We start from the raw sequence: 22,593 nt of genomic DNA on the forward strand, positions 1-22,593 counted from the left end.
GGATAGAGAATTTACTGAGGCATGCATGATGGAAACAAGTTGATCTCTAATTTCACTAATTTGACTTGCTGAAGAAATAACCATGAAGACAATGACAAGATGTTTTAGAGAAGGAAAGCCTCCTCCTATGGACGTTTACTGAAAAATAAGTGCATTTGGGAGGATTTTTGGAGAAATAAATAACTGGATGACTATTATAAACCATGAGTAAATTTCAAATAGAACAGTATTTATAAGAGAGAGAGAGAAAAATAAAGCTTAGCTAGCATAGTAAATAGCGTTACTCGAGATAATGGGGCTCCCCTTGACGAGCACCTGGAGGCTCCAGCTGGTGCAGAATGCAGCCACGCGGGTACTTATGGGGGCGACATGGCGCTCCCACGAAACACCTCTCCTGCGCAAGCTGCCTTGGCTTCCAGTGGTCTTCCGGGTGCGCTTCAAGGTATTGGTTCTCATCTTCAAAGCGCTCCATGGCTTAGGGCCCAGTTATTTACGAGACCACCTTCTGCCACTGATAACTTCCCACCGGCCAATACACTCCCACAGAGAGGGTCTCCTCAGGGTGCCATCGGTCAGGCAATGTCGGCTGGCGACCCCCAGGGGAAGAGCCTTCTCTGTGGGGGCACTCGTCCTCTGGAATGAGCTACCCCCAGGGATACGACTGATCCCGGACCTCCGGACCTTTCGCCGGGCTCTGAAGACTTTTTTATTTCAGCAAGCTGGGCTGGCTTAAAATTTTTAATTGGTTAATTTTATGGGTAAGGGGTTTTAAATTGGGGGAAGCCAATATAGATTTAATTATGTTTTAAAGTATTTTAATGTTTATATTGTATGTTTTTTAATCCTGGCTGTTCACCGCCCCGAGTCCTTCGGGAGAGGAGAGGTATAAAAATTTAATAAATGAAATGAAATGAAATGAAATTACTTTATTTAAATAACCAATAGCTCTAGAAAACCTGGAATCCCATCTATGAAGATTTACTTAATTATTTCTCAGACAATGATGGGTTTTTCAGAATAACAGAGTTGAAAGGGATCTGCTCTTCTCTGCACTCTTTCTAGAGTCTCAACATCTTTTTAATATTGCGGAGACCAAAACTGGATCCCACGTTCCAATTTTTCCCATTAGGCCAAACATTCTGTTCCCTTCTCTGTTTGGGACATAAGTCTAATTGGCATCTCAGTACAGCTCAAACATATCTCAACTATCTCATTCCCCCCCACTGTGTCCTCATGAATTTGTCTCATCTGATCCCCAGCCCAAATCAGAGAGACTCTGAAATCATTTTTAGATGCTTTCTGGAGGATGAAGCTTTTATCTAACTTTTGGTCCACGTCAAGTGTGAATGTTAATGTGTGTCCATTGTGAGCTATTTCCATATGTATTTACAATTTAAAAGATAAAATGCATGATAATTCACATTATTTCCAAACACCATTTTTTCCAACGAAATTGATTTCTTTTTATGCATGAGGTATTCATCCAGCAAGCATTTTATTGCATTTTGTCCCCATTTTAACATAAAATGAGCTGAGAGGAGCACAGTTTAGTTCCACACTTTTGCATGGATATGAGCTGAAAGTTACATCAAAATATGAGAGCTACAGGCTAACTTGTATGTCCTATTACCATGATGGTGAACCTATGACATGGGTACCAGAGGTGGCACACGGTGCCCTCTCTGTGGGCACATGAGCCATCGCCCCAGCTCAGCTCCAAAGCGCATGCATGCATGTCTCCTGCTGGCCAGCTGATCTTTGGGTCTCTGCCATGCATGCATGGGGGGTGCATGCGTGGGTACATGTGTGGGGCATGGGCACATGCGTGGGCACATGCATGTGGCACACGTGCATGCATGAGGCAGGGCGCAGGTGCATGTAGGGGGCTGTGCATGCATACGTGGGGTGCACATGCATTGCATTTGGGGGGTTCACGCATGCACTTTGGGTACTCGGTCCAGAAAAGGTTAGCTATCACTGTCCTATTAGGTGCTCTGTATTTTTTTTAAACTTATGACCAATTGATATTTCTCTTAGACTGACTTGAACCAGATAATCAATCATCTTGATTAATTCTTGTCTCCAGGTACATTGTGGTTTGGTTCCAAAAACTCCATCTCTACTGCTTAAAATCTGAGACCATCGTGTGAATGCCTTGGTCAGATCACACTTGGACTATTGCATCCAGTTTTGGTCGCCATTATGTAAAAAAGATGTTGAGACTCTAGAAAGAGTGCAGAGAAGGGCAACAAAGATGATTAGACTGGAGGATAAAACATACAAAGAATGGTTGCAGGAACTGGGTATGTCCAGTTTAATGGAAAAAAAAGAACGAGAGGTGACATGATAGTGTCATGTCAGATATCTAAGGGGCAGTGGTGGGATTCAAGTAATTTAATAACCGGTTCTCTGCCCTAATGATTTCTTTCAACAACCAGTTTGCCAAACTGCTCAGAAAGTTAACAACCGGTTCTCCCGAATTGGTGCGAACTGGCTGAACCCCACCACTGCTAAGGGGCTGCCACAAAGAAGAAGGGATCAACTTATTTTCCAAAGCACCTGAAGGCAGAATAAGAACCAATGGATGGAAACTAGAAATAAGGAGCAACCTTAGAAATAAGGAGATATTTCCAGACAGAACAATTAATCAGTGGAACCACTTGCCTCCAGAAGTTGTGGGTGCTCCAACACTGGAGGAGTTTAAAAAGAGATTGGACAACCACTTGTCTGAAATGGTATAGGGTGTCGTGCTTAAGTAGAGGTTTAGTCTAGAAGACCTCCAAGGTCCTTTCCAACTCTGTTATCCTATTATTCCGAAGTCATGAAGGAGGACATGTTACTCCATGCTGTCACATGGGAACATCTCCAAAGGAACATCTCTTTCCCATAAGACCCCTTCTGACCTGGATTTATTGCTGCAAGCTGTCAAATATGTCAGTCAGAATTTTCACATACTTCTCTGCACCGCCGTATAGCCGAGCAAATACTGAACATACCCAGTCCCATTATTAAAATCCAAGTGTTAGAAGCCAGCCAGACAAGCCTTCGAAAAATAATAACATTCTCTGTTGTATTGTTTGTCTTTGATTTATCTGATTAAACACAGAGGGTAGAATTTCCTCAAGAAAACAGAAACCACTAACATTATAAAGGTTTCCTTACTGATGACTTTTAAATGCTGAATCGGATAAAAGATCTGCACTCCTTTTTGGTATCAGTTTAACTATGAGTCATTAGCATTGATCTACTCAACTCCCAAGGACCATGCCAACAATGCAAAAGGAAATCTCAGTCTGAAATCTACCACTATTATGGTGGCACTAAAACTTCTATATTGTGAAGGTATTGATTTTAATTTAAAATCCCTGCACTTCAGAAATTTCCTACATCTACCAGTCAGTTGTTCTACAAATGCGTTCTTAATGGTAAAAGCTTCCATGTTGGAAAACGGGGACTTTTATTGATCTTGATTCCCAGCATTTGCATCCTGGGAATGCAAGCAGTCCTCAGTTTACGACCATAATTGAGCCTGCCTCTTTTGCTAAGCAAGACAGTCGTTCAATGAATTTTGCCCATTTTGCAACCTTTCTTGCCACAATCGTTCAGTGAATCACTGCGGTTGTTAAGTTAGTCACACGGTTGTTAAGCGAATCTGCCTTCCCCACTGATTTTGCTTGTCAGAAGGTCGTCAAAGTGAACCGGTTCGCTCCCAGCTGATCGTTGGAGCTACCAGTTCACCCGAACCGGTCTGAACCGGTAGAATCCCACCCCTGCATCCAGGTCATGGTTGTCCCAAAGGTGCTTTTTCAAGAGGCAACTGCACTTTCTGGTTTTTCTTTGAAGACGTTTCGCTTCTCAGTCGAGAAGCTTCTTCAGCTGAATTCTATAGTGTTTCCAAGAAACAAGGGATTGGATTTTATCCTCCTGTTTCCAGTTTCTGTTGAGACGAGTCGTCTTAGCCCCGGTTCTCTGCCCAGAAACCAGCCTGCTAAGCATGTTATTTATCAGTTGGAATATTCATGTCCTTGTTATACATGCTGTACGTAGTGCTGTACATCTTTCATTACTCCATTACTTTTACATATTGAATTTTAATATCCCCCGCTGTTTACTTCACAGCAGAGTGCTTTGCGCTGCCTGTACTTTAGCAATGTAAATACTGCATTTTGCTTCTCTCTTAGGGGGAAACAAAAAAAATATCTCCATACAAGCAAGATGCCCTCAGACATCCATGCATGTAGTTATACATATGTTCGGTATGATACCTTTTGTGAGATGCAAAAGCTATTTTGCCTGGGGACACTCTGCAGTTCAGCTGCTTATGCCTCAGGTCCTGCCAAGAACATGACTAGCTTTGCACCAACCCAGGTTGGCAAATCACAATTGATACATTCACAGAACACCAAAGAAATAAACCGTATTACGGGATTTTGTTTTTGTTTTTTTTTAAATTTATTCATAAATATTTTGAATACAGTGTATTGTCCGGGTATCTCATTCATAAAAGAAAAACAAAAAAGATATATTAACACATTAACAAATATAGTGGTAACACGGGGGATGTGGTGGCTCTGTGGCTAAGACGCTGAGCTTGTCGATCAGAAAGGTCGGCAGTTCGGTGGTTCGAATCCCTGGTGCCGCGTAACGGGGTGAGCTCCGTTTAATAGTCCCAGCTTCTGCCAACCTAGCAGTTCGAAAGCATGTAAAAAATGCAAGTAGAAAAATAGGGACCATCTTTGATGGGAAGGTAACAGCATTCCGTGCGCCTTTGGCATTTAGTCATGCCGGCCACATGACCACGGAGACGTCTTCGGACAGCGCTGGTTCTTCGGCTTTGAAACGGAGATGAGCACCGCCCCCTAGAGTCGGGAACAACTAGCACGTATGTGCGAGGGGAACCTTTACCTTTACCTATACTGGTAACAATAGTAATAATATATCAGAATAGTTTTGGCTAAATTTCTCTTTATATTAGCTTATTTATAATTCTGTTAATTATACTGGCATATTTATAATTATAAATCATCTTTATATTTAATTCATATATAGGAACAATCTTTCTTCATCTAATTTCTACCTCTTATCTCTAACCACTCATAAAATCTATTTCATATCAAGTAATATTCTGGGTCTTCTCTATCTTTTATATTTAAAGTCAATCTGTCCATCTCTACACAGTCTGATATTTTCCGAATTACATCCTCATCTGATGGAGTGTTCTCATGTTTCCAATATTGTGCAAATACAATCATTGCTGCTGTCAGTACATGCAAAACTAAATATATAGTCCCTCTATCATAACCCTCCGGTATTATACCCAACAAAAATATTTCTGGTTTCAGATCTATATGTTGTTTAATCATCTTTTCCAACCGATACTCCATATTACAATTTAATATCACACTGGTTCATGTGATTCCATAAATGGCTCAACTCCAATTTAGCCTTGTCTAGTAAGCTCCCCAAATCCATCTACAGATAGTCCTTGACTTACAACAGTTCATTTACTGACTCTTCAAAGTTACAATGACTGATGACCGTTTTTCACACTTAACGACCATCGTCACACTTAAGTCGTTAAGTGTGAAAAATGGTCATCAGTCATTGTAACTTCGAAGAGTCAGTAAATGAACTGTTGTAAATCAAGGACTATCTGTAGATGGATTTGGGGAGCTTCCCCATGGTCATGTGATCAAAATTAAGACACTTGGAAACTGATTCACATTTAAGACCCTGGCAGTGTCCCGGAATCATGGGATCACTTTCTGTGACCTTCTGACAAGCACAGTCAATGGGGAAGCCAGATTCATTTAACATCCGTGTTAAATAATTCAATAACTGCAGTGATTCACTTAGCAATTATGGCAGGAAAGGTCATAGAAAGGGGCCAAATTCAATTAACAAATGTCTCACTTAGCAACAAAAGTGTTGGGGTCAATTGTCATAAGTCAAGGACTACTTGACTTAACGGCCACAATACTTGAGTCAATATTGCCCATTTGTAGCAGAGGTAGAAAGGGACAAAGAAATGGACAGATAGAAAACTTGGTATTCAGCTTCCAAGGGCATCTCACCTTGAAAACAGGTGGGAGGTAGAGACCGAAGGTGACAAGCTAGAAGCTATAAGTCTTTGAGTTCTATCACTGGAAGAGAATATTTGTAGCTCAGGATTGAACTCCTAGCACCGTTGACGTTTTCCAGTTTGGTAATGAAACCTCTGTAAGAAAGCCACAAGTTCAGAGAGCATCAAGGATTCCACTTTGAGTTCTAGACCTGCCTTAGTCAAGAACCCAACTGGATGACTTGGGGCCAGTCCAGAGGTGGTATTCAGCCAGTTAGGACCGGTTCAGGTGAACCGGTAGCTCCGACGATCAGCTGGCCCCGCCCACCCGCCCACCCGCCCTATCCTGTCATTTATTTCCTGCTTTCTAGCTCATCTCAATCACGCGGCACAGCTGATTCCCCCCCTCACTGTTCTACTTACCGTTGCTGACTTGGAAGGTAAGCAGCTGAGCTTCTAAATGCTCCATTTTCAGCATGCGTGTGCATGCGAAGCACTCGCTCACCGAACCGCTTGTTAAACCGGCAACATCCCACCACTGGGCCAGTCTCTCTATCTCTCTCTCTCCTTTAGGAAGCAGGTAATGGTAAATTACATCTGAAAAAAACATTGCCAAGAAAACTGCGTGGACCTGTTCATGAAGTCCCCAAGAATCAAAATGGACTCCGCAAGACGGACTCCAAGGTACCCCCTGCCCCCAAAAGGAATTGTTGAGTGAACGTTGGGATAGTTAGATAGGAAGTGAAAACAAAATGCAGAAAAAAGAAATAGCAACCTGATGGACTTCTCCATGTCACCTTGACTTGAAGCAGTCTTTGCTTGCTTATTTTTTATTCAGCTTAGATTCAGTCTAGACTGAAGCAGTATAAACATCCATAACATTAAAAAAAAAATCAAATTAAGTTGAACTCTATTTTGACTTTGTTGCTTGTGATGCCCTTGTTTTATTCTCTGGATTTCACGTCTCCTTCATGTCCCAAGTCTGAACAGGGGTCTGAAACTCAGAGTAGAACCTGTAAGCACCAAAATGCCTACCCCTGTATCCATGTGTCCACCATCATTGCTTCTTGGCACCGGAGAGATTCTCTGCTTTGCAGGAAGTTATGAATTCATTATAGTTTCTTTTAATTAAAAGATTAGTAGAAAATCTGGTATGCTGCTAAGCCAGACAGCAACTGCAAACATTAAGCTCTTTTTTTAAAAGTACATTTCTGGTGTCCACACAGGGTGTAGTGACGTTCTTAAGAAAGATGGAGAGGTGGCTTCAGCCCCAAAACATGCCTTCTGGAGGAGGAGGGGGGAGGGGGAAAAGAGGAGGAAGGAAGGAAGGAAGGAAGGAAGGAAGGAAGGAAGGAAGGGAGGGAAGGAGGGAGGAAGGAAGGAAGGGAGGGAGGGAGGGAAGAGGAGGGAGGGGACAAAGAGGAATATTCTATTCTATTCGGAGGGAGGGAGGGAGGGAGGGAGGAAGGAAGGAAGGGGAGAAAGAGGAGGCAGGGAGGGGAAAAAGAGGAGGAAGAAAGAAAGGAAGGAAGGAAGGAAGGAAGGAAGGAAGGAAGGAAGGGAGGGAAGGAGGGAGGAAGGAAGGAAGGGAGGGAGGGAGGGAAGAGGAGGGAGGGGACAAAGAGGAATATTCTATTCTATTCGGAGGGAGGGAGGGAGGGAGGGAGGGAGGAAGGAAGGGGAGAAAGAGGAGGGAGGGGAGAAAGAGGAGGGAGGGAGAGGGGAAGAGGAGGGAGGGAAAGAAGAAAGGAAGGAAGGAAGGGGAGAAATAGGAGGGAGGGGGAAAAGAGGAGGGAGGGAGGGAGGGAGGAAAGGAGGGTGGGAGGGAGGGTGGGAGGGAGGAAGGAAGGGGAGAAAGAGGAAGGACAGAGGGGAGAAAGGAGGGAGGAAGGGGGAAGAGGAGGAAGGAAGAATGGAAGGGGAGAATGAGGAGGGAGGGAGGGGAAAAAGGAGGGAGGGAAGGAGGGAGGGAGGGAGGGAGGAAAGAAGCAAGGAAGGAAGGAAGGACATGGGCAATGAAAGAAAAGTAAGTTGGAATCATAAACAGCAACCTAATACATGGTTGTTATTTTTGATTTTAAAAAACCCAATTCTAATTGTGTATTTAAATACTAAAATTTGTGAATGGTAAGATCGCAGAGCCTTCATACATTTTCAACTGAAAAGGAAATATAACTGAGATAATGAAGCCCACTCACCGAGCTGAGAAGTAAATAGGCATTTACATTAGCCTGGAGAGAGCATTTGAGAGATTTTCCTACACTCTCATATATGCCCATGAAAAAAAATAAAATTTTATATACTTTTTTTTAAAAAAAGAACACATTAATTATCTGACCCTCAAACCAACGCTCCCTATAGCAGGGATGGGCAAATCTGTCCATTTTGATCTAACTTCATTTCTCCGTTTCCCCCAAACTTGCATTTGCTTAGCCCTATTTCTGCATCCATTGGCAATTTCTTTTCAAGACCATGAAAGTGCTCATGCATTTTCATGCGCTTCCCTTCCCTTTTTAAAAGCAACTTACTTTAAGAAAACATTTATGTGGTTAGCTGGTCTACAAGCTCAGCCTTGAATTTCTTTCTAGCAAACCTATCTGAAATTACATTTGCTCCTTTTTCATAAGAAGATATCCATATGTGCAGGAATCTTTAAAGCCCAAAACAGCAATGCATTTAGAAATGTTTTCTAGCTCTGTGCATAATTCTCCAAAGTCCACACATGAGCATCACCTTGGAAGTGCTTTCATCCGATGCTATCATTGCTAGAATGATCAGTTAACTCACTTTGTTTTTCTGTAACCCTTCTTGCATAGCTAATTCTCGTCAACCATCATGAATGCAAGAACTCACACTCTAAATCAGGGGTCTCCACATATTTGGCAAATCTCAGTCTTATGTCTGTGGAGATTCTCAGTCATCCAGGTCATGGTTGTCCCAAAGGTGCTTTTACAAAAGACAACTGGACTTTGTTTTTTCCTTGAAGATGTTTCGCTTCTCATCCAAAAAACTTCTTCAGTTCTTTAAGACTTGTGGACTTATGGATGTCAATTCACAGAATTCCTCAGCCAATCATACAGGCTGGGGAATTCTGAGAGTTGAAGTCCACAAGTCTTAAAGTCACCAAGTTTGGAGGTCCTTGCTTTAGATGCAGATGTTCAGGTGCAGAATTCCCCTTGATTTTTTTCTCTTTGTGTTTTCCAGTGTAGGAAGAAATATCCTTCTGGGTTCAGCTCCAAGTGGGGAAAAAGACACTGGAAACATGGAGACTGCTTGGAAAGATGGTTTAATGGTGGATAAGATCACATGGTTTGAACTTCCTGGGGCCCAGAAAGAGTATCCTGATTGGTTGTCGGACTCCCAGGGGGTGGGGGTCTTAGCTAGCCTTGCTGACTGATGTAATCTTCCCAGGTGCTATGTGGTGAGTTTCTGTTGCTAAATGGGTCCTATTGTGTTGCAGATGATGGTCCATTGACAAAGATTGAGTTTCTGCCTCTGGCCCATTGACAAAGGGTGGGGGCAGGAGGATGGCAGCTGCTTTGTCTTTAAAACATGCTTCTCCATTTCTCATCCAGGGAAACATAATATTCTGCCTTTTTAATATTTCCCAAAATATTTCATTCCTCTAGGAAAGGGGTGGGCGCTAACTTCTTACACCAGGAAGCAAAACAGCATAAGAAACCTCTTTGCAATAGTCATAGTCACACCTTCATCTAGTCTAGCACTGTAACATAAAGTGAGAATTTCTCCAGCACTTGCTGCAGGTGCCAGAGGTTGATTTTGAGACCTCCTAGGTCAGTGGTGGGTTGCCCCCGGTTTGGACCGGTTCTATAGAACTGGTAGTAAAACCGGCGGGAGGCTTCGCCCACTGACCATGATGTCATCGGAAGTGATCTGCGCATGCGCAGAAGCTTATGGACATGTGCGGAAGTAAGGTGCCTGTGATCCTCTTTGTGAACCAGTAGTAAAGGTAAGTAGAACCCACCCCTGTCCTAGGTGCAAAACAGATGCCCTGTCAGTAAACAGAGGGCTTCATTATTTATTTAATACATTTATATGGAACCAATGCTTCCTCCTCCAGCTATGGCAAATGCCCTTTTCTGCAACCTCTCTCTCTTTTTTTTTTCAAATATCAGCTCTGAGTTTCATACAACATGCCAGACTATGTTAAAATGAAACTGGATATTTTATTACTCACTGTACCATTGGTCCCCAGCCATTTCTTTAAGCATGTATCTTTTGAGACATACCAAGCTAGAAAAAGAGATACCACGAGAATGACTAAAACTTTACTTTTTGTGATAGCGAGTACAGTGACAGAACTGTGGAGTCTTTGGTGGCCTCTGCTCGCAGATAATATCTGTTGTGACCCAGGCCCAAGTAAGTAGTAGGAAAATCAGTCAGTGAAAAAACAAACTTTATTCGAACAGCTGAGAATTACTTCATTTCCAGCGTCGTTCAACTAAATTAAAGCAAATTCCTTCCAACACAAATTCCTCAGTCCTATCGCAAACCTTGGTCCAATTAGGCAAACTGCCAAAGGCCTTTCTTGGCAAATGTTCAGAAATCACAGATACAAAAATAAATACAAGATGTAGACAAAGAAGACGACGAAACTACCAACTTTGTTTTCTGGCAAAGCCCAAACGCCATTGCTGGTCTGTTTTAAGCCTTATGGGAGGGGCCAATCATCTCTTGGCCCTACTCCCGAGTTGTCCTCTTTGCTTGAGCTGCTCTTACCTTCTGGCAGCTCTTCTCATGCGTACATTAGGAACAGGTTCCTCCTGTTCCTCTGCTTCACTACTATCAGTCTCTTGAGGCTCTGGAGTCCGCACCTCACTCCCCGATGGCCCTGGCCCCATCTCTGCCTCCGATGCAGAGCCCTCATCCGGACTTTTCCCAGCCTCCAGGACTGGCCCATGTTCTTCTTCAGCCTCATCGCTGTCCGACTCCACTGCCAGCTCCGCAGGCTGCTGGTGGACCACAACAATATCATCAGGATGAGGGAGTGTGCAGTTTGCTGCCTGTTTATATGCAGTAGCTTGTCCTGCCTGTTTTGGAAGAGATGTAATTTCTTCTTTGGTGGTTCCTTGATTATGGTATTGTTTTCCACTTGATCGTTTGTCTGGTGCTGATCCCTGCTTATCCATATATGGGCTGTTGGAGGGGATGTATTGTAGTCTTTTTGTTCCCTTCACAGTTTTTTTATTTTTATTGTCTCTTCTGAATGGTGTGCAAATACTGTATTTACAGTTAAGAAACTGGCAGGGCAAGTTGCTATATATAAACAAGAAACAAATCTGGAACACCGCAGATGCATTCCACCCTCTCTTATTTAAGTCTAGCATTCTAAGTCTCTCTCTTTTTTAACCAGCTGCTCTAAGAAAGCCAGACTAGACAACCAACATATCTGTAGCTAAGACTCAAAACTCCCTGAAGACAAGTGGGGGGGAGGGGAAAAAATTCTATCAGATACACATGTACACCATTTCCAATATGCCGCACCTGAACTGCAATTCCACTTATTTTAGAATCTGGAGAGTGGGTGGGCTTCATTTTGGGTTTTTTTGGTTTTGTTTTTGCAAGACCAGTTGGCTTTTGCTGAGAAAAAGGCATTAAAAAGGGTTTCCCTGGAGACCATGGTGAGAAACATCACCTTAAGCATACGTTGAAGCATTAAATCAGTATCTTTCAGGAACTGGGTAATTTAACATTTTGCTTGCCTGGCAATATATCCCGCCGTTCATCAAAATGTTGGAGAAATAGGGAACTGTCAGAAGAGGTTAATGTGAAAATTGGATGGAAGAAATGGAACGAGATGGGTTGGGCAACATTTAGACCCAGCAACCTCTTCAAAGAAGACGGTAGTGTTGTTGTCAGAAATGGGCCATTGCATATTTAACCAAATTTACCATTAACAGCAATAGCACTTAGACTTATATACCACTTCTTAATGCTTTACAGCACTCTCCAAGTTGTTTACAGGATCAGCATATTGCCTCCAACAATCTGGATCCCATTTTACTGACTTCAGAAGCATGGAAGGCTGAGTCAACCTTCAGCCCTGTCAGGATTGAACTGAGGGCAGAGTCAACCTGCAATAGTGCACTTTCACCACTGCGCCACCAGGACTCACCAAATCATTATTTTAAATCATTAATCATTTTTTTTTCTTACATTTGAGGCTACCCAACTTTATAACTACTCTGAGCTATCTACAGTAAAGTCAATAGCAACAGCACTTAGACTTATATACTGCTTCACAGAGCTTTACACCCTCTCTAAGGGGTTTATAGAGTCAGCATATTACCCCCAACAATCTGGGTCCTCATTTTACCGATCTCGGACCGATGGAAGGCTGAGTCAACCTTGAGCTGATGAGACTCAAACTACCAAACTGTTGGCACTCAGCAGAATTAGCCTGTAATTGTCAGTAATACTGCCTTCTAACCACTGCGCCACTACCAATATACCAACATTGTATTTCAATGTTGAAATACAAATAAAAACTTACATGCACTCACACCTGTACACCTTCTGAATTCATGTCCTAGCTCTAAAAAACCAAAGTCTCCTTTATGTCAATTTTTTTCTCCCATCCACAGAGTGGATGGCTGCGAGACTCTAGAAGGAGTTCAGAGAAGAGCAACAAAGATGATTAGGGGACTGGAGGTTAAAACATGTGAACAACGGTTACAGGAACTGGGTATGTCCAGTTTAATGAAAAGAAGAACTAGGGGAGACATGATAGCAGTCTTCCAATATCTCAGGGGCTGCCACAAAGAAGAAGGAGTCAAGCTATTCTCCAAAGCATCTGAGGGCAGGACAAGAAGCGATGGGTGGAAACTAATCAAGGAGAGAAGCAACTTAGAACTAAGAAGAAATTTCCTGAGAGTGAGAACAATTAATCAGTGGAACAACTTCCCTCCAGAAGTTGTGAATGCTCCAACACTGGAAGTTTTTAAGAAGATGTTGGATAATCATTTGTGTGAAGTGGTTTAAGGTTTCCTGCCTAAGTAGGGGGTTGGACTAGAAGACCTCCAAGATCCCTTCCAACTCTGTTATTCTATTCTATTCTGTTCTGTTCCGTTCCGTTCCGTTCCGTTCCGTTCCATTCCACTCCACTCCACTCCACTCCATTCCATTCCATTCTATTATGAAATATTTGCTGTTCTCCTTCCCTTTTCAACTTCCAGTGTGATTTTTCAACTTTCCAATCTATCCTGCTGCCCTTGTATTATTTTGCCAATCTCTCATTTGAGTTTCAACCAGGGGCTACCCTCCTCAGCTTTAGCTTTTCAAAACTACTCATGGATAATTATGGGCTGCCACCTTTCTATCCAAGAGGCAAGATGAAGGTGTATAAACGAAGAAACGATGAATTTCTTTTGGAAACGAGTTGAGAAAGTCAGCCCAAACGGACCATATTGGAAAGCTGACAATAATGGATCCCATCTGTCTATTAATCTACTGTTGGTGTGTTCTATTTCCATTCTCATTTGTACTGTTATTATTCACTAAGTTTACCTTTGATTTCAAGGATGAGGTATTTTGACAGGCTGTTTTTTTTTATATTGCTGTTGTACATCATCCAGAATTGGTGTATTGGGCTGTATAAAAATCACTATAATAAATAAAAATAATAGGATTGTTTGATTAAAAAAAAACATTAAAGGGGAAACTTGCATTGTGGAAATAAACATTTTTAAAGAGAACACATTTTAGAGAGATTTGCATTGAAAATGCATACATCAGGAATAGCTGTGTGCATTAAAAAGGAAAAAAAAAAAGAAGACCAAGAGAAAGTTCCAAAAGATTGTGTAATTTCAACTAGAGCTCTTTCAGAACATTCTTTTTTTTCTTTTTCTTTTTCTTTTTCTTTTTTGCTTTTTAACTTATTTATTTCAGCCTGCTTAGCAAACTATTTGTCTGCTGGGGCCAGTGCTCCTGTTATACAACACTCTGTCTTGATTGCTGTTTTGCTTTTGTGGGTTCTTTTCACATGGTAATTATTTGAATTGCTTTTGTTTTGTTTTGCTTTGTTTTTTTTAAAAAATATTGTTAGCTACCAAAGGGACCTTCATGGGTGAATAGAGAGTTTAAAAGCTTGGAAAGGGGGAAAAAAAACCCTACTCTGCAATCTGCATTATATGTGCATGTGGTTGTATATACGCTTTTATTTTTATTTTTATATTGTATTCTACAGAGGAATTATTGAGTCTGTCATCTGCACCTCTATAACTGTCTGATTTGGTTCTGCAACCCAACAAGACAGACACAGACTTCAGAGGATAATTAGAACTGCAGAAAAAACAATGGCTACCAACCTGCCTTCCATTGAGGACCTGTAGACTGCACGAGTCAAAAAGAGGGCTGTGAAAATATTTGCAGACCCCTCGCATCTTGGACATAAATTGTTTCAACTCCTACACTCAAAACTACGCTATAGAGCACTGAAAAAACAACAGTTTTTTTCCCCAATGCCATCACTCTGCTAAACAAATAATTCCCTCAACACTGTCAAACTATTCACTAAGTCTGCATTACTATTACTATTAATCTTCTCATCGTTCCTGTCACCCATCTCCTCCCACTTATGATTGCATGACTGTAACTTGTTGCTGTATCCTTATGATTTATATTGATTGTTTTCCATTGCTTATTTGTACCCTATGACTATCATTAAGTGTTGTACCTTATGATTCATGATGAATGTACTTTCTCTTTTTATGTACACTGAGAGCATAGGCACCAAAAATAAATTCCTTGTGTGTCCAATCACACTTGGCCAAAAAAGAATTCTATCTATCTATCTATCTATCTATCTATCTATCTATCTATCTATCTATCTATCTATCTATCTGTTTGTCTGCCTGTCTATCTATCTATCTATCTATCTATCTATCTATCTATCTATCTATCTATCTATCTATCTATCATCTATCCATCCATCCATCCATCCATCCATCTATCTATCTATCTATCTATCTATCTATCTATCATCTATCTATCTATCTATCTATCTATCTATCTATCTATCATCTATCTATCTATCTATCTATCTACCTATCTATCTATCTATCTACCTATCTATCTATTCTATCTATATTTTGCATGTTGGAAACAACAGCTAATTTTAACATTGGACCTTTGGACACAGAGTTTTCCATAACTTAAAGAGACCTCACAGCTCATGAAACTTTTTCAGTTGCATTTCTTGCAGTTTGTCCTAGAATGCTCACTGAAAAACTCCACATCTTTCTGAGTTCTGGACCTGGGAATGATAAATTGTAGGGAGGTAAATTTCTCCCCTGTTGAGCAACAGACCACCATGTTCTTACCTTAAACCAGGGATGTCAAACTCACATCGTCATGGCGTTGTCACGTGACATATCGGGACTTTTTCCCCGTTTGCTAAACTGGGCTTGGGCATGGCCAGCGTGTGACACATCTGGCCCACGGGGTGGGAGTTTGACAGCCCTGCCTTAAACACTTGCTAATAGGTACAGAACATATAATCTCACCATCGAAGAAAAAATCCAGGGAATGCCTTTACACTCATAGAGCATTGATATGAATATCTATCACCCTTCGTTTGGGACCTGACACCAATCTGTATTTCATAGTTAGAGACCAAGTCTTGCCAGAGAACTCTACTGTCTCCATCTGCAATATGTGAACTATTAGGTAGGGGTTGTCTTCATCCTCTTTCTCTCACACATGATATCCAGGTTACGTTGCCTTTTACTCCTCTGGAATGCATCTCTCCCTCCTAGGGACCCAGCACCTCACTACATTTCATCACATTCCATAGGAGAAGAGCAGACTAAGCTTGAAGGCAGAGTTAAGTGTGTCATCAGTTTGGAGGCACTGCAGTGGTGAAATCCAAATTCTTTTTACTATCGGTTCTGTGGGCGTGGCTTGGTGGGTGTGGCAGGGCAAGGATACTGCAAAATCTCCATTCCCACCCCACTCCTGGGGGAAGGATATTGCAAAATCTCCATTCCCACCCTACTCTGGGGCCAGGCAAAGGTAGTATTTGCCAGTTTTCCAAACTACTCAAAATTTCCGCTACCAGTTCTCCGAACTGTTCAAAATTTCCGCTACTGGTTCTTCAAACTGCTCAAAATTTCCGCTGCCGGTTCTCCAGAACCTGTCAGAACCTGCTGGATTTCACTCCTAAGTCATTGCATTTCCATAAGAGGCTCAAGTCCAGCCTCCTGTGAATTCCATTGATCCTTATCTAGTGCCAATTTAGCTTTGACCATTAGTTGCCCAGATTCTTGTGTACAGATAGAAACAATAAACTCTTCTTCTGGGGGAGAACTCAATGAATGCTCCTGGCTATTTGTGCCTGACACATTCCCTTGTTCATGGATGTAATTGGGTGGGAGGGTCATACATGTGAATTCCAACTAGAATCATGCTTTCAGAAAACTCCAATAATTCCCAATCAGCATGGCTAGTCATTAAAGGAGGAATGGACATGAAATCTAGCAATCAGGAGGTTGTTGGAGGAGGTTGTGTTATATACTTGATGCCTCACCTTGGTGTCTTCAGATCTGTTCTGTTTCACCTTTAGGTGTTTACAAATTTTCCAAAGTTTATCCTAAAATAATCGAGCTGTAATATTAATAACTGGTCTGTAGGAATACTTTACAAAGTGATCCTTTACGAGCTGGGGAATAAATCAAATGGGAATCAACCATTACAAATTGATGAACTTCCAATTAAAAATTAATTCTTATTTTGGAATTCATGGATTCATTCTAACCTTTGTTGTTGACATCCTCAAGGGATCTACAATGTACTTTTTTCAAATATTGATTAAAAGAAACTGCATTTTGCAAATCCAGGCCACTTTGATCAATATTTGAATGTAATTTTTGCAAAAATCGGTCCCTAATTTTGAGGAGTTCTAAATGCTCAATTTATCTCAGCCCTACTTTAAATCTAATTATTTCTCTAAATTTCTGGAACATACTCTGGAGTAACCATCCATTTTGGTAATAGGTTCCAGTCAACGTCTTGATGGAGTAATTTCTTTTTTTAAAAAAAATTATCTCAAAAGAATGAATAGCCAAAGGGAGGAAGGGGAGGGAGTCATATATATGATTCAAAGACTTCCCACCCATTGCTATATGAAGATGTATCATTGCCGTTGAAATGAGTTCAATTTTCTAATCATAAGACATTCCAAGAAGGGGATATGACCTTGTCTTAAACAAAGCAGGATGTGATGCTGTTGCAAAGGCATAAATTATGGACACTTGCCTTGCAATTCTGAGAAACTGAAGTGACTGTCTGAAGAAAACCTGAAGATGACCCCAAAGTTTAATGGATCCAGAATCAAGTTCTCAATTATGGGGCAGCTTTTGCTGGAATGATAAATGCCTCCTTGCCTTGGGAACCAATGTCAGCTGTAAAGTAAAAACTGGCCACTAACTTTACCTAAGGAAAATAGTTCTTGGGCCTTTCCTGACCCTCTGGATTCTTTTACTGTAGCCCTTAACTGTAAAGTAGCTAGTGCTGGTTGAAAGAGCAAAAAGGACCTGCTAATAAATATGTGTTGTGGCCCGTCAGCGGCCTGTGCAGCTAGTAGCTGATTCCGACAGCAAGGAGGCTGGTGTGATGCTGCGCCAGCAGCCTGTGAAGCTGGCACTTGAGTCAGACAATGAGGAGGCTGGAGAAGATGTGGTGCCAAAGGCGGGGATTCAGCCAGGGCCTTCAGAATCTCCAGAAGCTTCCATGGGTGAAGAGGAAGAAGAGGAGGAGCCTCTTCTCGATGCACGGGCACACAGAGTTGCGAAAAGGCAGGAGTGGCTCCTCAGGAGGAGGTCTCCTCAAGAGTAAGGCTTGGGGCTAATTGGCCACTCCCTTAGCCTATTTAAGGATGGACGACGACTGAGGCAATTTTCAGGGAACAACTTAGTTCATTCTCCTTTGCGTCTTGATCTTAGTTCTTTTATCAGTTCCTGCAAAATGCTTCTGGGCTTTCTGCCAGTCCTAGTAAGATTACGATTATTTATTCTTTGGATTCTTGTAGGCTGTTAAGAAAGTTAATTAACAGACTTTGTTTGAAAAAGATTGATTTAATTTAGTAAACTAAGGTTTGTACAGACTTTGTGTGTGCTGCGTTCTTTGGGGTCCGTAGCTGGGGCAGAACAATATGGGAGAATGGAAACTGCAACTGAAAATCAGCAATATAAATGAACATTTTAACTTGATTAGTAGAACCCAATAAAATATAAATGTCAAAATGTTCTATGTCAATGTCTAGGCAATCTAACTATTGAAGGGCAGAATTGTTTATATTTTTTAAAAAAACAGATACTGGACCAGTATACACCCTCAGATTACATCCAGTCATGATGTGATTCACAGTTTGACGTGGAACCCTCAGTCACACTGAGGGAAGAATACTAGCCATAGAAATAGCACTTAGACTTCTAAACTGCTTCACAGTGCTTTACAGCCCTCTCTAAGCAGGTTACAGGGTCAGCATATGCCCTCCCCCACCCCCAACCATCTGGTTCCTCATTTTACCAACCTTGGAAGGATGGAAGGCTGAGTCAATCTTGAGCTGGTGAGAATCGAACTGCTGGCAGTCGGCAGAATTAGCCTACAAAACTGCATTATAACCGTTGCGTCACCATGACTCTAACCACTGTGCCATTAGGCCCCATTTATACAGAGTCCAGACAAGAAAATACATACCTGGTTGGAAAAGATGATTAAGCAATGTATAGACTTGAAACCAGGGGTGAAATGCTCCCGATTCGGACCGGATCGCCTGATCCGGTAGCGATGGAGGCGGGTGGTTCGGAGAACCGGTAGCAAAAATCCCTGCACCCCCCCCCATGCCCAGCTGAGCCGCACAATCATCAGAGGCTTTTTTTCTTTACTTTTAAAAGCATTTCTTCTACAACCTCTTCGGGCAAAAAATGCTTTTAAAAGTAAAAAAAAAAAAGCCTCTGATGATCACGCAGCTCAGCTGGGATCGTCAAAGGCATTTAAAAGAAAAAAAACACCATTTTTTTCTTTTAAATGCCTCTGACGGTCCAAGCTGAGTTGCCTGATCGGCAGAGGTTTTTTAAACTTCCAAATGTTCCATTTTCGGCGCATGTGCGCTCATGAAGCTCACCAAACTGGTTGTTAAACTGGCAGCATCCCACCACTGGACGAAGTGACCCTTGAGTTCAAGTCCTGGAAATAAGAGACAGAAACAATGCAACTCATGGATTGTGATTTAATTAAAATAAAAAAACAGGATGCTGCAAACTACTGGGAATATTACTTTACAATAAAAGGCAGAACATTCTCTCTCTCTCTCTCTCTCTCTCTCTCTCTCTCTCTCTCTCTCTCTCCCTCCCTCCCTCCCTCCCTCCCTCCCTCCCTCCCTCTCCCTCTCTCTCTCCCTCTCCCAAGCACATCTCCTGGCCATCTCATCATTAAATAACGACAACAGCACATCATTCTCTCTTGCAGAATTTATCTCCAATTCTCTTTTATCAAATTGAAGGAAAGCTGCTGGAAAAATGCAGGAGAATCGGTTTGCCAGGTGCTCGTTTAAATACTGCCCTTATGATCCCATCATCACGATGATTAGAAAATAAGGGAGTTCAGAAGGAACGGCAACTTTGCTCTAATTCCCTGTATCCAAGTAGAAGACCAGGTGAGATCTCTCCTCGCCCATCGCCTCTTGCATAACTAGACCAGGTTTCCCACAGTTAGTGAGAAGTTTATTGTTCTGCCCTTCCATTTAAAAAGTAAGCGCTGTGTTGTCATTTGAACTGTCTTGTCAGTCTTTTATAGGATGAAGCTTTCAAAATATTGTGTCAGGGATTGTGAATCAAAAACATTGGCTTGAGTGCCACCTATACTTGGCTTTCAAAAGCAGGGGTACCCATCAGTAAAATGTCACTCAGAAATGGATGGATTTTTTTGAATAGAGCAGATTGGAGCCAAACTCCTGTCTTGACAAGTAACTTAAAGCCTAATATTGTCCACAAAGTGGGAATAACAATTGTCATCCTAACAAGGCTATACATAACAATATATGTGTGAGGGATCTCATGAAGAACGATGGTTCGTTGAGGGTGCTTCCAAGAAAAGGTCAGCACGCAAGGATGCAATCAAATTAAGTCTTTATTTAGAAGTAAAAGTAGAGTAAAATAAATTCCCAGGCATGGAGGCATCCATGCCTGGGTTGACCCCATGGGTCAGTCCCATAGGAGAGTAGAACAAGAGCAGGAAAAAAAAAAGGCAGAGAGCAGCCCCTGTGCAGGGGTTCTTATAGGGGCCCCGGGTCCTCCCTTACCAATGTGTGAGGGGGCCGGAGGACCATTAACTCTCCCCAATGGGGCTGCAGGGGCTGGAGCCCTTTGACCCACCAGTGGATCAAAGGTGCCTCTTAGCTCCCATCTGGTGGCCTTTGAAGAGACTGCCATGGCTGACACAAAACACCTAACAATATGCTTATGTATGTGAAGGTACAAATATAGCTATCTGTAACTAAATTTAGGAAGGAGGGAAGGGAGGGAGGGAGGGAGGGAGGAAGGAAGGAAGGAAGGAAGGAAGGAAGAAAGAAAGAAAGGAAGGAAGAAAGAAAGAAAGAAAGAAAGAAAGAAAGAAAGAAAGAAAAAACCTATTCTGTTCATTCTTAATGTCAAGAAAAATAAACCTTACAAAATAATTTTCACAGTAATGAGATACATACACTCACACACTTTATGTCATGAAATTGGTAGCCTTTGTTCATTGATATTAGTCTTTATTCTTTTTAAAGAAGTTGCTTTAGTAAAATGGCCTCCAAAGATTTGGGATAGCAATAAAAGTACAAATTAGAAGTGTTTGTTTCTGTATACTTATTAAATCTGATGGACTTGTGTTTACTTCAAATGGTTCCCTATTCCCAATTCCCCAAAATAAAATAGTATATAAAGTTAATAATTTATTGCTTAAGTTGGATTCAATAATTATCAGCTATTATCAGCTTTAGGGTAAACAGAATCAAATTTCCTTCCTTCCTTCCTTCCTTCCTTCCTTCCTTCCTTCCTTCCTTCCTTCCTCCCTCCCTCCCTCCCTCCCTCCCTCCCTCCCTCCCTCCTGAAGCACAAGTTCATTTTCATTTTTTAAAAGGCTGCATGAACATGGGCATTTAGGATGGTTTTTTTCCCCCTAATATATCCTTTTTATGCAGTTATGCTACATTTTTCCCAATATATTTATTTTTATACATCCTTTGATCAGAAGGCAACTATCCACAGTGGAGGGCTGTAGACTCCATGTTTAGTTTAGAAACTTGGAAGGCCCAATTTCCAAATCATGCAAGTCCAAATTACCCTGGTCTTGAACCGAAAGAGTAGAGGTGCTCTTGTGGTCCACCAGCAGTCTGTGGAGCTGGCAGTGGAGTCGGACAGCGATGAGGCTAAGGAAGAACATGGGCCAGTCCTGGAGGCTGGGGAAGGCCCGGATGAGGGCTCTGCGTTGGAGGCACAGATGGGGCCAGGGCCATTGGGGAGTGATGTGTGGACTCCGGAGCCTCCAGAAGCGGACAGCAGAGAGACAGAGGGAGCCTGTTCCTAGCGCACGCATGAGAAGAGCTGCCAGAAGGCAAGTGTAGCTAAAGCAAAAAGGACGACTCGGGAGTAAGGCCAAGAGATGATTGGCCCCTTCCATAAGGCTTAAAAAACTAGCAACGGCTCTTGGGCTCTTTGTCGGAAAACAACGTTGATAGATTTGTTTCTTGTCTTGCTGCATTTATTTCTTGTCGGCATCTTCTGTTTCTAAACTTTTGCCAAGAAAAGCCTTTGGCAGGTTGCCAAAGTAGACCAAGGTTGGTGATAAGGCTGAAGAATTGTGTTATGAAGAATTTGTTTTGAATTAGTTTGGACTACGTTGAGAATGAGTTAATTCTCAGCTGTTCTAATAAAATCTGTTTGTTTCGGACTGATTGCGTCTGATAATACCTACTTGGGCCGAGGTCACAACAGGTGCCAGTCACAGGATCTCATTTAGCCCCAGGAAGACTTTGAGTGTGGCCCTTGAGAGCTCCAAAGAAATTTGAAATGGTAACGAGACAGAAAGGGAAAAATGACTAGCGAATAATCATGTAAAGATTTGATTATTTGACACTTGGCTCTATTAATAACGTTTAAGTTTACTTCGAGGTCAATGGAAATCAAATCTAAGGTTCATTTTAGTCCCGTTCTGTATATTTTGGGATTTTTGGCTCACTAAATTTCATTGCGAGCATTGGTGCAATTCTGCTCTCGCAGAGAAAGATGGAGACCCAGATGGCAACAGCAATACAAAGAGCAGATCTAGGGTGTTACCCTTAGTTTTGCTTACATATGTTCATCATGGGGAGAGTCAGAAAGTGGCCATTCTCCCAACATGAAATCCCTGAGGCAGTTGCCAGACTAAACCTGCTCAATTAGAACTTACCAAGCGATTTGATTGGATTTAAGTCTGTGCAATGGTTTCATGCACTATTTGAGATGTTAAGTATAATTAACTTCTGCAATAAG

Source organism: Pantherophis guttatus, chromosome 10 (assembly GCF_059756535.1).
Source record: "Pantherophis guttatus breed Tessera chromosome 10, ASM5975653v1, whole genome shotgun sequence".
NCBI classification, from domain to species: domain Eukaryota; kingdom Metazoa; phylum Chordata; class Lepidosauria; order Squamata; family Colubridae; genus Pantherophis; species Pantherophis guttatus.